The 14,544-nt window shown below is 47.4% G+C and overlaps 1 protein-coding gene across 1 annotated transcript in view; it reads left to right on the top strand.

Moving 5' to 3' along the window:
• Positions 1–14,544, top strand: part of znrf3 (zinc and ring finger 3) — a 76,769-nt gene that overhangs the window by 11,611 nt on the left and 50,614 nt on the right. The gene's annotated exons all lie outside the window — the stretch shown is intronic.

Genomic DNA, 14,544 nt, shown 5'->3' with positions numbered 1-14,544 from the left:
GTGCTGTGTGAGTGCCTCTCCGAGGATCCTCCAAGGCATGTGCGTTGGGGAGGTTGGGGAGTAAATAAGCTCAGGAGAGGGTGAAGTGGAAGAAGATTGCCGAGTGGGAGGGGTGGGGGTGGTGGGGGGGAGATAAGAAAACTGAACACATTTAATATGGCGGCCTTCAATCGAGCGAGACAATTTTTACGAAGCCTTTTTACCGCTGTGTAAACACAGTTGATCCACCTTAGCAAGAATCTTTCACCAGAAAGACTCGATTTATGGATTGTGTTTCAATGTAGACCTGACTGCCTTTGATCTCCCTACTCTTCTCCCCCCACCAACTGCGCCAACCCGCCCGCCCGCTTGCTTTTGCTTCTCTGTTGCTTGTGTTTACTAAAAAAATATAGAAAGGATATTTTTTATTGCTGGAATTATAGAATCTGACAACTCAACAGGACCCCGGAGAAGAGTAATTTAATAGATTACTCCGAATCCATTAAGGTCAATAAATAAAACTGCCAGGCTGATGTATAGCCGAACCTAGTGGGACAACAGAATTATTGATGTCTTAAGTTTAACCATTAGCTTAATGATTAACCACGCCACTTTTTTTTACTCGGCTATGATCTGCCATGTACATTAAATGGGTGTATTTTGCAGTAATTTGAATGGCCCTTGGGTGAGTTATGGGCTTTTTATCACTACACATACACCAGGAACAAACAGCTCCATTTACACTGTCGCCACCTTTCGGGTAGTTTCTTTTCATTCCCTGCAAATGTCTCAGTGAGTTCTGCCTATAATAATCATCATAATAATAATAATAATAATAACCCTTACGTTTGATACAGCGCCTTATCGTGTCATCGAGACGTCTCAAAGTGCTTCGCGGTATATATTGTAAAGCGAATTGGCTGTGCCTTTTGTGGGAGAAACACGGCAGCCAATTGCGCACAGCAGCGTCCCACAAACAGTCCTGGATTGAGTGACCAAATAATTATTATTATTATTTTTGTGAGGGATTATTACCCGGAAAACAATCCACCAATCGACTAACAACAGCGCTGACGCCGAACTGGTGGGCAGGCGGGCGGGCGGGCAGGATGGAGGGAGGGCGGTGGTGACGTATTTTAATATACAAACATATTTTGACTTGGTGACGGTCGGAGAGGAAGGTCTTCAGAAATATAGACCTTTCTCAATCGCTCGCCCCTTGCCGTAAGCAGACGGCCACTGAGGGCCAACTATCTTTCTGCCCAAGATCAGTTAGATGCTGGATCGATTGAAATTTTCAAGACTGAATTGGATAGAGTTTTGTTAGGTCAGGGTCTCGAGGGATACGGGGCAGAGGCGGGTGATTGGAGTTGAGAAGTACAGATCGGTCGTGATCTAGTAGAACGGCGGAACAGGCTTGAGGGGCTGAATGGCCTCCTCCTGTTCTTATATATATATGTACAGGCGTAACAAAAGCCACGCACTCGGCTGGGCCTCTGGGCCGGCCAACCGGTCGGTGGGCTTTGCTTCGCTCGCTTGACGCTTCACTCTCTGCTGCCCAGCTGCTGGCCGGTGCCTTCTGCCTGCTTCCCTGACCCCGCTGTGACGATCAACACCTCGGTGGTGCGCTGTCAATCGCCGGGGGTTTGATGTTCACATGCTCGGCTCCCATGTCCTCTCTCCGTGGTAACGGCAGCTTTGATGCTCGCCCCTTGCTGTTCGCCTGTTGTCTAGGCTTCAGTGTTATGGATGAGCTATAGTGTCAGCGAGCCTCTGTTGGTCTCCCATGTTCCCAGCTCTCTTCTCTTGGGCTTGCTGTGCTGCGCGTCAATCAGCCCGACACGCTCGCTGTTTGATCACGGCGTTTGAAGGGGATGAGTTTAGTGTCTCGGCGAATGTAGGCTCCATCATGGGTAGAGGAGGAGGATGGTCTGTGTGCGTGCGTGTGTGTGGGTGTGTGAGCTGCCTGCAGAAAATTGGCTCCCGCCTTTCGCCCACAAAATATATAGTCAATTCACTTTGTGACGTCTCAACGACGTGATAAGGCGCTATATCACATGCAAGGATTATTATTATTACTATTATGAGATGTGTAGTTTCTTGCTTCTATCCCAAAGTTCAGGGAACTCTGCAAAAAAAGACTTTATCTCAAATAAAACAGTTTTGATCTCGTGCTGTTGGGAGGCTGAAGAATACAGTTTGAGCTCCTTAGAAAAAAAATGACATTTGAGATATTTTTTTAAAAAGATATTTGAAGCTAAAGCGACCATTTTTGAATGGTTACGCCCTCATTGGTGCGATTTGGCAAATGGACTTCTGAATTTATTATTATTATTAATAATCTTTGCAACTGTTACAGTGCCTTTCACTCCTATCTCTTTTTGAGGGGGCGCAGTGGGTTCTTTGACGTCAAACTGAACAGACAGACGGGACCTTGGCTTAATAATCTCAGCACAGCACCTCCAAAATGCAATGCTTTCCCCAGCACTGCACTGGAGTTTCGGCCTAGACTATGTGATTTCAAAGTCCCGATGCGCTACCGATGCCGTTAGAAATAGATCGCAAACTCATCAACAGCCAGACAAGCTAAGCTGCCTTTCGGGCATTAGTTTGTAGAGGAATTTCAAGAGTGTAATGGTAAAACATCCAAAGAAAAAACCCTCACAAAATTGGCATAAGTGTCGGCCGACTGTATAACTGTTGCTGGCGATAGCTATTCAAGTTCCTCTGTGTCTCTAGGAGCAGCTGTCTGCAGCTGGCATTTGTCCATTAAGCTATTGCACCAGGCAACAGTACAAAGTTGATTTCCTCCTGCGAATGCTAAGCCCATGAGTGTTACCAGAGGAGCCGGGCTGAGACCACCCAACCTCATTGCAAAGAAGACTTTCATCCCATCACTCCTTCAAGAGGGATCTAGATTGATATCTGACAAGGAATTATCCGTAGGGTTTGGTAAGGGAGGGGGGAAGCAAGGAAGGAAGTCAGGCAGGGAAATGGGAACTGAAAGGATTGCTCTTTCAAAGAGCCAGCAAAGACGCAATGGGCCAAATGGCCTTCTTTTCTTCTGTGCTGTAAATTTCTATGGTTCAATCTGTTTGGACCCTCAACCCAAATAGCCAGAGGTGATTAGATTTGTGTTCTAGCCTCTGCCCGATGCAGTCTGTCATCCACCCCCCTCCCCCACCCCGAGATATTTAATATTTACTCCAGTCGTTGCTCTCACTGACATATTGAGTCTCGAGGAAGATTGACAACAGCTCTTTGAACTAAGAAGGAATTAAACGAGAGTTTTGCACGACATTGACGACCAAACGGTCATGTGTGTTTTGCAACAGAATTTTGCTCTCTGGTATGCGTGTGAACATGCAAGTGTGTGTATGTGTACGTGTGTCTGCATGCGTGTGAGTGTGTGCGTGCGTGTTTGCTCAAAAGGATCACGGCTTCCACTATAATAAATACACTGCCTGAAAGGGCGGTGGACGCAGATTCAATAATGACTTTCGAAAGGGAATTGTATATTTACTTGAAAGAAAAAATGTGCAAAAGACTACGCGGAAAGAGCGGGGGGGATTGCGACTAATTGGATAGCTCTGCAAAGAGCCGGCACAGGCACAATGGGCCGAATGGCCTCCTTCTGCCCTGTAGTACTCTATGATCCTATGATTCTAACTGAGACCCCCTCCTTACGCAACTCCTCCAGCCTTCAGGCAAACTTATCTTTGCAGCCGAGAAAATATACAGTCAATTGACTTTACAGTGTGTCCTTTGAAGCCCTTTTAGACGTCTTGAAGACGTGATAAGGCTCTATATCAAATGCGAGGATTATTATTATTTATTAGAAGAAACCACAGCTGCCCACACACTGCTGATGAAATACTGGGATGGTGTTCACTTGAGATTGTCCGAGAGAGCGGAGAGGAGAGGAAGTGGTCAAGGTCTCTCTCTCTCTCCATCTCTCTCTATCCCACCCCCGTTCCATCGTTCCTTTAAAAGTATAAAAAGAAACCAAGAGCAGGAACCCTCCTCTGGCAGCACATGAATGTATCGGAAGTCGATTATCTCTTACCATTGTAAGGCTTAAGTACAGGATGCAATTCAAATAAACAGAGGTCACTTTAAACTGTACCCTCCATACCCCTGAAGGTTGGAGATTCGGATCTTCTAGCAGTGGGTTTGGGAGCCATTTGACATGACTCAGGCAACAGGAATGCTCTTTTGTTTCATGTAATCTGGTCATTAGCCTTTGTTTCATCCTTTTTTTTAATCCCTTTGAAACGCTTCAAAGCTCGGGAGGGGAAGCCTTTTCACAGCGCTGTAACTAGGCCGTTCTCCTGTCACTCTCCCTCTCGCTGAATGGACGAGCGCTGATTAATCTGCTCGTAATCCCCCGAGTTCGGGTGTGTTAATGCACGTTTAACCGGTCGTTTCGGAATCCCGGATTTATTCAATCCACATTCAGTTCCTTCCTGGCAGCCTTGCTTTCCCCCTCCCTTTCTATCTTCCCAACAGCAATAACAATCATTGATATCCGTCCATCCGTCTGAAGAGATGTTAAACCCAGGTCCCCGGCTGCCTGTTCAGGTGGGTGTTAAAGCTCGCACAGTGCTGCTGTTCGAAAAGAGATGGGAGTTTCTCTCTCCTGGTGTCCTGGCCAACAATCCCCACCACCCCTCCAAATAAAAGATAATGGTCACTCACTTCCGTGGCTGTTTGTGGGATGTTGCTGTGCGCAACTGGCTGCTGCGTTTCACCCACGAGGTGCAGAGTCACTGCACTTTTACTGTCTCGACGACGTAAGGCGGTGTATCAGAATCAAGGATTATTATTATTATTATTATTTGATACAGTGAGTTTCTCCTGGTGTCCTGGCCTGAACAATCACCCAAGGATAAAATTGCTCGCTCCCCCCCACCCCCCAGTGTTTTATTAGTAGGTGAACTCAGCAGCCAGTTTGCCTACGGTCTAGTACAGGAGGGGTGGGTGGGGGGCGGTGGGGGGTGGTTTGTGTGGCATTGCAGACCAGTTGGGCCAACTGACCCATTTGCGTGCTGTTAAACTCCGTGCAGCTATCTCCCTGGCAGTTTTTTTTTTGGTTCGGGGGTATTCACAGCCCTGTGCGTTAGGATTTACTGACGTCCGCACTTTGCACCATGGTAACTACCCCCCAATCCGAGCTTTTCACAGAACGACAGGCCTAAGAGTCATCAAACCCCGTCTCTTAATCTCTCCTCCCCACCCCCCCCTCACCCCCCCCCGGAGGATTTAATGCCATCAAATGGCTTTGGGCAGACAATGGGGAAGGTACCCCTGGGTCTCCCTGCTTACCATATCAAAGGACGAGGCTGAATGTGAGAGTTTTGTTGGAAATGTAATGTATCACTCAATCCAGGCAGGGGACATGAGTGACAGAGGGATGAAAGGGAGCCGGCAAGAGCTCAAGACAATGGCAGCCAGCTTCAGTCTAGATAAGATGGTTGACTTTCTGAAGCTGTTCTGCGCTACCGGCTGCTCCTTGCGTTGCTGTGGAAACCACCCCCTTTATATCATGGAGTGGGGTGGGGGGGGTGGTCGGGTGGAGGCTGGGGGGGGGGGTGGGGGTGGGGGGCGCAGGTTTCTATAGCAGCTCGGTCTGGTGTTTAAGCAACGGCCTGTAGTCTGCAAGGGGTTTAATGCTCGGCTTGTTTCAAAGACAAGCAGCCCCACCGCTGACTTTCCCATCCACTGAGCACGGACTCTGGCCCCAAACCCACCCCCCACCCCCCCCAGTCCGGCCTGTGGGGGGTGGCGATGAGACAGATCCCGTAAATCCTTTCAAAAGGGACTTAGCTAGTCTTTTGAAGGGACAAGAAGTTGTATAGGAGAGGGGGGATTGTAAAAGGTGGCTATCAATGCCAGCACTTTTTTTTTGAGGGTCGAAGTGGGGGTGGGGGGGGGGTCAGCTGAGTGTCTTGAAACACACAGAAACCCATCGCCGTTGCTTAAGAGTCTTCAAACCAAGCTGAGAATTCCATGCATCCCACCTGCACGTGGGAATTCCCGAGATAGTTGGTTGGAATGGATTGTGCACTCTCTTTCTCCCCGGAGGGACGCCCCCTGCTCACCTAATTGCGGAAAGTATCAGGCGCAGGTTGGCAACTGGTTGGGCTGAATGGCCAGATTCCGTGCCTTATGACTCCACGTAGCCATGTAAGCTACATGTTAAAGGGTGGTGAGGAGTGGGAACAGATTGGAACGACCCTCAGCGCAGATTTAATGGGTCGATTGTTGCCTGTCAAGTATTTTGAGATGGTTCAAGGCTGCCTCGAATACAAGGCTGATTATTATTATTAGTGCTAGTATTTAGCAACTTAACGATTAAATGCAAACATTGATCCGAAGCCAAGGATTAATAGTAATAATAATAATACATAATAATAACCTTTGTATTTGATACAGCGCTTTTCACACCTGGAGGACGTCTCAAAGTGCTTCACAGGATTTACTGTAGCGACTCACAAATGGGTGGTGGTGGGGTGGGGGGGGGTGGGGCACAGGACACCAGCAGACAGAACCCCCATTTCTTATATATGCTTGCAAGCATGAAAAACAGTTGGTTAAGAGTAGTCCTGCAACATTTGAACCCGCGCTGCTAAATACACTGGGCGTGTGGAGTGGGCAGGGTTTGGCTGGGCAGTAATGATAAGAATCCTTATAATCCTTACATTTTGATACAGCGCCTTATCAACAACAATAACAACACAATTACATTTACAGAGCGCCTTTCACGTCGGGAGGACGTCCCAAAGCGCTGAATTCAGCCCTTCACAGAATGTATTGTAAAGTGGATAGACCGTGTATTTTATGGGCGAAATGTGGAAGCCAATTGTGCACAGCAGCGTCCCCACAAACAGTCGCGATTGAGTGACCACATTGTTTTCAGAGGGGTCGGTGCCCCCGGAAAGCGATCCGCCAATCGACCCAACATCCGTGTTCTTTCTGATGTGATAAGGCTCTATATCTAATGCAACGACTATTACTTTTCTCATTGCAAAGTAAAAGTCATGAGGTGGCGTGAGCCGTGCAAGCCGACAGCCTATTGTTACGTCTTCTTAATCGTGGGCTTAGACCCTCTTGCCCTTTGGGGAGGTGACTTTCATTCCCTGCTCGAAACACCCCCCAGCCCCCCATTCCTCCCAAGTCCATCCATTTTTACCCAGAGTGTTATTACGGTCTGGAATACATAGCCTGAAAGGCTGGTGGAAGCAGATTCAACAGTAGCTTTCAAAGGGTACTTAAAAATGGGGTTATGGGGTAAGTGGGGCTGGGGGTGGGGTGGGGGGGGGGGGAATAGCCTCCTTCTGTGCTGTAGGATTCTATGACTCTTGTGATTCCTGGTGAACGTGCAGTGAGAGACAATCGGCCCTTTCTGTCCTGCGATTCCCCGATCGAGCCAACCCCCATTAGCAAAAGGGCAGAAGTCGCTCTCATTGTATTTGCTGCATTTTCAGAATAATCTAAGTCTTGGCACGGGTTCTGAGTGTTAAGCATGTACACAGGGCCCTTGGCTGCGGGTACACAACAAACATTTAGTGCCTGCAGATCCCTTCCAGTCGAGTATCAAAGGCGACGCTTTTTCCTTTGTAGGCCCCCTGGATTAGGATTGGGAGCCGAGGTGGGTCGTGAGTTTGGCGTGGGGGAGGGAGAGAGAGAGGAGGGAATTGGGGGGGGGGAGGGGGGAGGAAGGAATAACAAAACTTGTATTGTACAGCTTCAGCTACTGTTAACTCTCTTCAGTGCATTTCATGCTACTTCCTCGACTACTCGGGGAGTGAGATTCCAGCGTTCTAGGACGTGAAAGGCGCTATATATACAGCTGTAATTTGTTGTCGTTGTTCCCGAAGCTCAGAGGTTTGCCCCCCTTTTTTTTAATGGGGTGAATTCCCCGAGCCGGGAGGGTGGGGGGTGGGGAAAAGAGGAGGCGACCGACAGCACGTTCGAAGAGGAAGATCTTCAGTCGTGATCTCAAAGTGGGGAAAGGAGGAAGGTCAGGCGGAGGGATCGAGGGGAGAGAGTTCCAAGAGTTTCGGGGCTTTGTCCCTCGCCCCCTTCCCACCATCGGTGGCTGCAAGTGCAGCCGCCGATGGTGGGAAGGGGGCGAGGGACAAAGCAGGAGGCCAAAATCAGCCGAGAGCTGGTGGAGCGGGGAGTGAGCAGCAGGTCAGAAAAAAACATAGCCTAGTTAGAAGCGGGTCGGTGGGCTCGAGGTGCTCCTTCCCTTTAGCTCTTCGCTACCTCTTCTGAGGGAGCCTAAGATGGGGTAGAATGGAGCGGTCAAAGGTCGGCACAGACTGAGCCCCTACGGCAGATGCTATCATAGCCTCCACCTCCCTATCGCTGTCTCTCGCCAGCCTCCTGTACCCACTGCCTGGATCACGATAGCTCCACACGCCTGCATCATGGTAGGATCTGGGCTGACTCCAAAGGAAGCCTTTGATCTTCCCGAGCATCTCCAAGGCAACCAAGGACAGAAGGCTTGAGACTCCTGTTTGCAGGGCTGGCTGTGGTTTCGCTCACAGCTGCAGGGCTGAGTTTGATTGCTCCCAAGGACTGCAGGTGTCAGGGACTCACTGGGAAGAAGCAACAGAGAAACGCAGCGAGCGATAAAATGAAAGGAACAGAAACTCCCATCTTCTACCGCACCAGAGAGCTGGCATATTCCCATCCCAGTACAGGTGGTGAGGTTACCATTCATTCTTCCTCTCCCTGCCCCCCCCCCCCCCCCCCCGCCAATCCATACCAGGACACTCACATCAATGCTTAATCAGTGCAAAGCTGGATTGCAAAGTAGAACTTGGATCTGAAACTAAGGAGTTGGGCTTTCAAGGGCATCAATTCAATGCTCTTTGCACATCCCAGAGATACAGAGACTGCGCTGTGTAAATTGTCTGCTTTAAGCTGTAACACTGAAATTAAAGCACAGGAGATGCTCGGGATTCCGTCTGTGGAAGAGTAAAGGGCACATCAGCTTGTAAAATCGTCTCGCTCCCCCCTCCACGCCTTTAAAACCCACGTTAGGACCTTTCTTTCCGAGCGCAATTCGTTCAAGAAATCTGAATCGAGGTTCCCAGTAACACAAAGCTCCTGAGTAATTGGTACCAGAATGCTATTCCTGCACAACCTTTAATAACAATAATCCTTGAATTTGACCCGGGTCCTCTCGCTAGTGCTAACCAATAGGCTACAGCACTAAAGTGAAATGAGTTCCAAGAAATTTGCATTGAGAATCCCAGTAAGCTCGAAGCTCATGAGTAATTGGGGGTCTAAGCAGAGCGCTATTACTGTACGGCCTTATGCTTTTCGTAGCGTATCAAACACGTTATCTCCCACTGTGGACTGGGAGGCTGTGTCTCGTGGGCCCCACCAAATGAAGTCACCGTAATTCGAAACCGCTTAACCTGCTCACTAACGTTGAAGGAGAAACGTGAATAGAATTAAATTGGCAAACGAGAATTGGTTGGAGGTTGCCTGGTTCAATTGGCTATTAAAGCTGCTCCTTGTACCTGAAATGGACCGAGGGAAGCTTTTGTTCCGAGCACAATCCGGCTCCGTTTATATTGCTGTAGCAAATTAAACTCTTGATGGGCTTTATTCAAATTGGATTTCCTACCTTAAAGTGGCTGTCTGTCTGTGTCACAATGGATGGAATTGCTTGCAGGAATCCTCTTAGATTTCCACATCGAAATAAACCTGGCCTGCCTCATTTGACGTGCACAATAAACAATAATAATAATTATGATAATTAATTAACAATAATAATCCTTGCGCTTAAAACGGCACCTTTCACGTTCAGGAGGACGTCTCAAAGAGCATCAGAGAATATACAGTAAAGTGAATCGACTGTATATTTTGTGGGCGAAACTTGACATCCAATTGCACACAGCAACATCTCACAAAGAGTCGCGGATTGAATGACTAAATAATATTTGTTTTGGAGGGATTATTACCCCAGAAAGCGATCTGCCAATCGTGTTCTAAGTCACTGCCAGATAAAACAGAGGCCGGTGGAGTAAGGAAACTTACCCAAGGTTTCGTCCCACCCGGGAATCGAACCCGGGTCCTCTCGCTTGCGAGGCAAGCGTTCTAACAAATACGCTACAGGTTTTCTCAAATCATTTTTAGTTCATGACACTCGCCCTACAGATTACTTTCCTGACGTTTGTTGCCAAACATCAATTTTTTTTTAAAAAACCCCTTCGTTTTCAAACTAAGGCCACATTCAAATATTGTCGAAAAATTCTGCACAATCTCAAATTGTAAAGCTACGGCTTCAGGCCAAGACCCACGGCGTTCTATGGTGCGTTTACCAGACATCTGAGAAACTGCACTATTTATCATGATCTCAGTGTCTCTCTTTAAATGCACTCTCTGTTCTTCAGTCTCTGGATACTCACACACAGAGAGAGAGAGAGAGAGGGAGAGATTGAGAGACTGGGTTTATCTGATGGGACTGTGGTCATCCAGTAGCTGTTTATCAGATCTCGATCTTGATGTACTATTTCCCCATCTTCATTAACACTGCGTTTAATTGTGGCTCTCCATTCTGCATGGCTTAGTGTTATGAAACAACACCCTAAGCTATGTACAGCAGCCAGACATTGCCTTCTAACCAACAATATCAGAAACCTGTTGCATGGCCACTATACTACTGTCCTGCTAGTTTAATAATCCTTATATTTGATTATCATGCCTTTCACGTCGAGAGGATGTCTCAAAAGTGCTTCACAGAAATATACTACGGTAAAACTCACATACGTCTGATCTGTATAAATCGTATAATTGCCTCGGTTGTACATCTGCCCAGGTCCCGTTCAAGAGTTTATACTCTAGGCAAGTGTGACATAACTTATACCTTGCATAAGTCATATTAAATGTATGGTACGACTTATGTGCGGTTTACTGTATGGAGCCTAGTGACGGTGTATTTGTAAGGGAGAGCGACACCCAATTTTTGCACATCCAAAAATGGTTGGATGTCCAATATTTTGGGTTATCCTCGGTTTAATGAAGAACTGCACCTTCAGCAACATATTGCATCAGCCTGGACTATATGAGTTCAAGGTGCCGATTTGAGGCTTGAACCCACAGCCTTCTGGCTCAGAGGCGAGAGTGTTACCGACTGAGCCAGGCTGACACCTATCCAGCGATACAAGCAGTAACGCTGCTTGATGCTGAAGTACCTCCAACAGTTTCCAGATCCCTTTTTCCACTAGAGGCCAAAGTGGAAGACTATAATGTAGTGGTTAGAGCACTCGCCTCACCAGCAAGAGGACCCGGGTTCGATCCCCTGGCAGGATAAAATCTTAGGCAAGTTTCCTTGCTCTACATGCCTGTTTACCTAGCAATACGTTGTAACCCGGTTATTATTTGATTGGCAGATTGCTTTTCTTGGGGTTAATAATCCCTTAAAAAAATAATAAATTGGTCACTTCAATCCATGACTGTTTGTGGGACACTGCTGCGAGCGATTGGTTGCCGCATTTCAGCCATAAAATATATATACTCACTCCACTTTACAGTATATTCTGTGAAGCGCTTTGAGACTTCTTGAGGACGTGATGAGACGCGATATCAAATGGAAGGATTATTAAAAAGTTCTCCCTTGCACTGGTGCCCCTGATTGCTCTCAGCTGTTGCCAATCTTGCCTGTTTATTAGTTCATACCAGGAAGTACTTTTGGCTTTGTTTATGTACATTTATTTCGCATTCAAATGTTCGCATGGAAAAGCAGTGACTGAGAAACTGTTTCCATGACCAGCCCAGCTTTCTCGCCAAACAGAGCAGACAGTAATAATAACAATATTAATAATAATAATTAATAATCCCTGCATTTGATACAGCTCACTGTCATTGAGATTGAAACATCTCCGAGTGCTTTACAGGATCTAGTGTGCAGTGTAGTGACTGTACGTTTTGTGTGTGTAGGCAAACATGGCAGTCAATTTGCTCACAGCAAAGCCAAGCAGTGAGGGACCAATTTTAACCGGGGGGAATGTCAGCCTGGACACTCGTTTCGAATAGTGCCACGGGATCTTTAACGTCCACCTGAACAGGCAGAAGGCAATTGCAGTTAAATGTCTCATTTGCAGTTATTATCATTATTATTATTATTGTCCTCACCCAATAGGTAGACCAGGACGGGTGAATTTACTTGTTACTGACGAGTAGTTAAACCTGAGCGTGTCTAGAGACAGTAATGATAATTATAAGAATCATTATTATTACTATTGTTATTACTACTAATTACTTATTATTACTTATGATTATTATTGCTTATTATTATTATTATTAATATTATTATCCTTTCATTCTCGAGCCTCTCACCTCAGCAGGAACATTTTGCTTTAAAGCGCGGAGGCTGTGTATTTTTAGGGTAACCCAAATTGAATGAAGCCCTCACAGGGCGAAGAATTAACAAAGCAACCGCATTACCAACCAAAACAAGCTCACTGAACAGCAAGTTTCCAGACCCAAGCTGAAGTGCTCAGTAGTCAGACTTTCCACCCGTTTTCCACCCCCGCCCCCCCATCCCCCCACCTCACAGCGTCTCTCAAACAAGGCGTTTAGTCACTGCTTGGGCAGCAATAGCGGTCACCTGATTGTCGACCGTACAAAGCAGTAGGTGGAATGGTGGTGAAAGGGAGTGTGTCCGACCTTCTGCTGGGTGGCACGGGAGGGATGTGATGATGTAAGGTGACGTCAATTGGCATCGGGTCCTGATTTCTCCATAGATGTTCGGCTTTGCTCACGTTTACATTTGCACAGAGTGAAGCACATTGGGTTCTAACCGAGGTCCCGTCCTGCCTGTTCAGGTGGATGTTGAAGATCCCATGGCCAACAATCCCGTCTCCCCCCCCCCACCCCATCCACCTCCCCCTAATAAAAAAAATTGATCACTTCCCCCCACGGCTGTTTGTGGAGCACTGTGCGCAACTGGCTGCCGCGTTTCACCCACGAAACACACAGGACATTCCACTGTGCAGTATATCCTGCAAAGTGCTTTGAGAGGTCTCAACGACGGGATAAGGCGCTACATCAAATGCAAGGATTATTATTATTATTATAATATTAAACACGCCCAACCAGTCCGTGCCAGTGTTTATACTCTACACAAAACCCCACCTCTCAAGTTCCCGGCAAGTTCCCCGTTCTCACCACCCTCCGCCTGAGGAAGTTCTTCCTAAATGCCCCGAGCGAAGGGGTTGAGTGAGGAGGGAAAAGAGAGTATGGGGGTGGGGGAATAGAGTGTGAGGGGCTGAGTGAGAGGAGGGTGAGAGAGTGGGGGTGGAGTGGGGAAGGAGGAACAGATTAATATTTTGTGNAAAAAAATTCCATCAATATAAACCGCCTTCTCTCCCACCCCGAAAAAGAGCGAGAAAAATGGCTTCAAATCGTTTGACAGTGACCCAGTGAGAAAGAAAATAAATGCGCGGGTGGGTGGGGGTGACAGGTGTTGGGGTAGAGAGAGAAATGGTCATCGCTGGGTGGAAAGGGAGGTGGGGTTGAGCGTGAGTTCCCACCCAGCGAGCTGGGAAAGGGAGAGAGAGAGCTGTGGGGCAAGGTTGCAATCGCCCACATGTTGGAGGTGACCCCTGACTCCCAAGAGTGCGCGGCTGGATGTGAGCAGGTGACGATGGGCTTCCTCTACAATACCAACAAGCAGTTAATATTTCCGAAAGAAAACAAACCGGGGATCCCTTGTAACCTGAGCAGCGCAATAATTAGACTGGTGGCTTTATTGCAGACTAAACGCGGCTTGCCTGCCAGGGATGTTCAGCTTCCGTTAGGATTCCCACGGGAGCAAATCCGAGCCAGAAGCCTTATTCATGTTGGATGGGAAACATCCCTCCCCGTGTTTTTTTTTTCCGCCTTCTTATAAAAAAAAATCCCTCGTCTTCTCAAGTGTTGCGACCAGCAATTCGTAGGATTCCTAAGCATCCCTTCGAGACGGGCTACTGTTTCGCTCCCGATTTAAACAGGGAAAAACACTCTGCCTCTCTCTCCAGACGACTTGGGTCTTGCTCTCGGTCGCTGCGGCTGAATTTTTCTTTCTGAAGCCTTTTATTTTTTCTTTTCCTTGCTTGATGCTCAGGGCCCCAGCGTCACGTGCTGCGCACATAATAATAATAATTAATAAATAATGATAATAATCCTTGCATTTGATACAAGCGCCTTATCACGTCGTTGAGACGTCTCAAAGCGCCTCATGCAGAATACTACAAACTGGATCGACTGTATATTTTGTGGGTGAAACGCGGCAGCCAATTGCGCACAGCAGCGTCCCCACAAAGAGTCGTGGATTCGGCCACCATTAATATTTTTTTTGGAAGGGATTATTATCCCTGGAAAAGCGATCCGCCAATCGACTAAAAACCGGGTTCCTGCTCACTGCTGGGCAAACGGAGGCGTGTGGAGTAAGGCAACTTGCTGCAGAAGTTGTCTCTCTTTCGCGTCGAAGTTTTAGTTTTAATGTTTCACAGTCAGTTAGCAAGTATTATCCCAATGACTGGTTGTGTGCATGCACTTGTG

The sequence above is a fragment of the Callorhinchus milii genome, unplaced genomic scaffold (genome assembly GCF_018977255.1).
Source record: "Callorhinchus milii isolate IMCB2004 unplaced genomic scaffold, IMCB_Cmil_1.0 Scaffold8, whole genome shotgun sequence".
NCBI lineage: Eukaryota > Metazoa > Chordata > Chondrichthyes > Chimaeriformes > Callorhinchidae > Callorhinchus > Callorhinchus milii.
The sequence above is the reverse complement of the archived record's forward strand: the minus strand, read 5'-3'. Positions and strand labels throughout refer to the sequence as shown.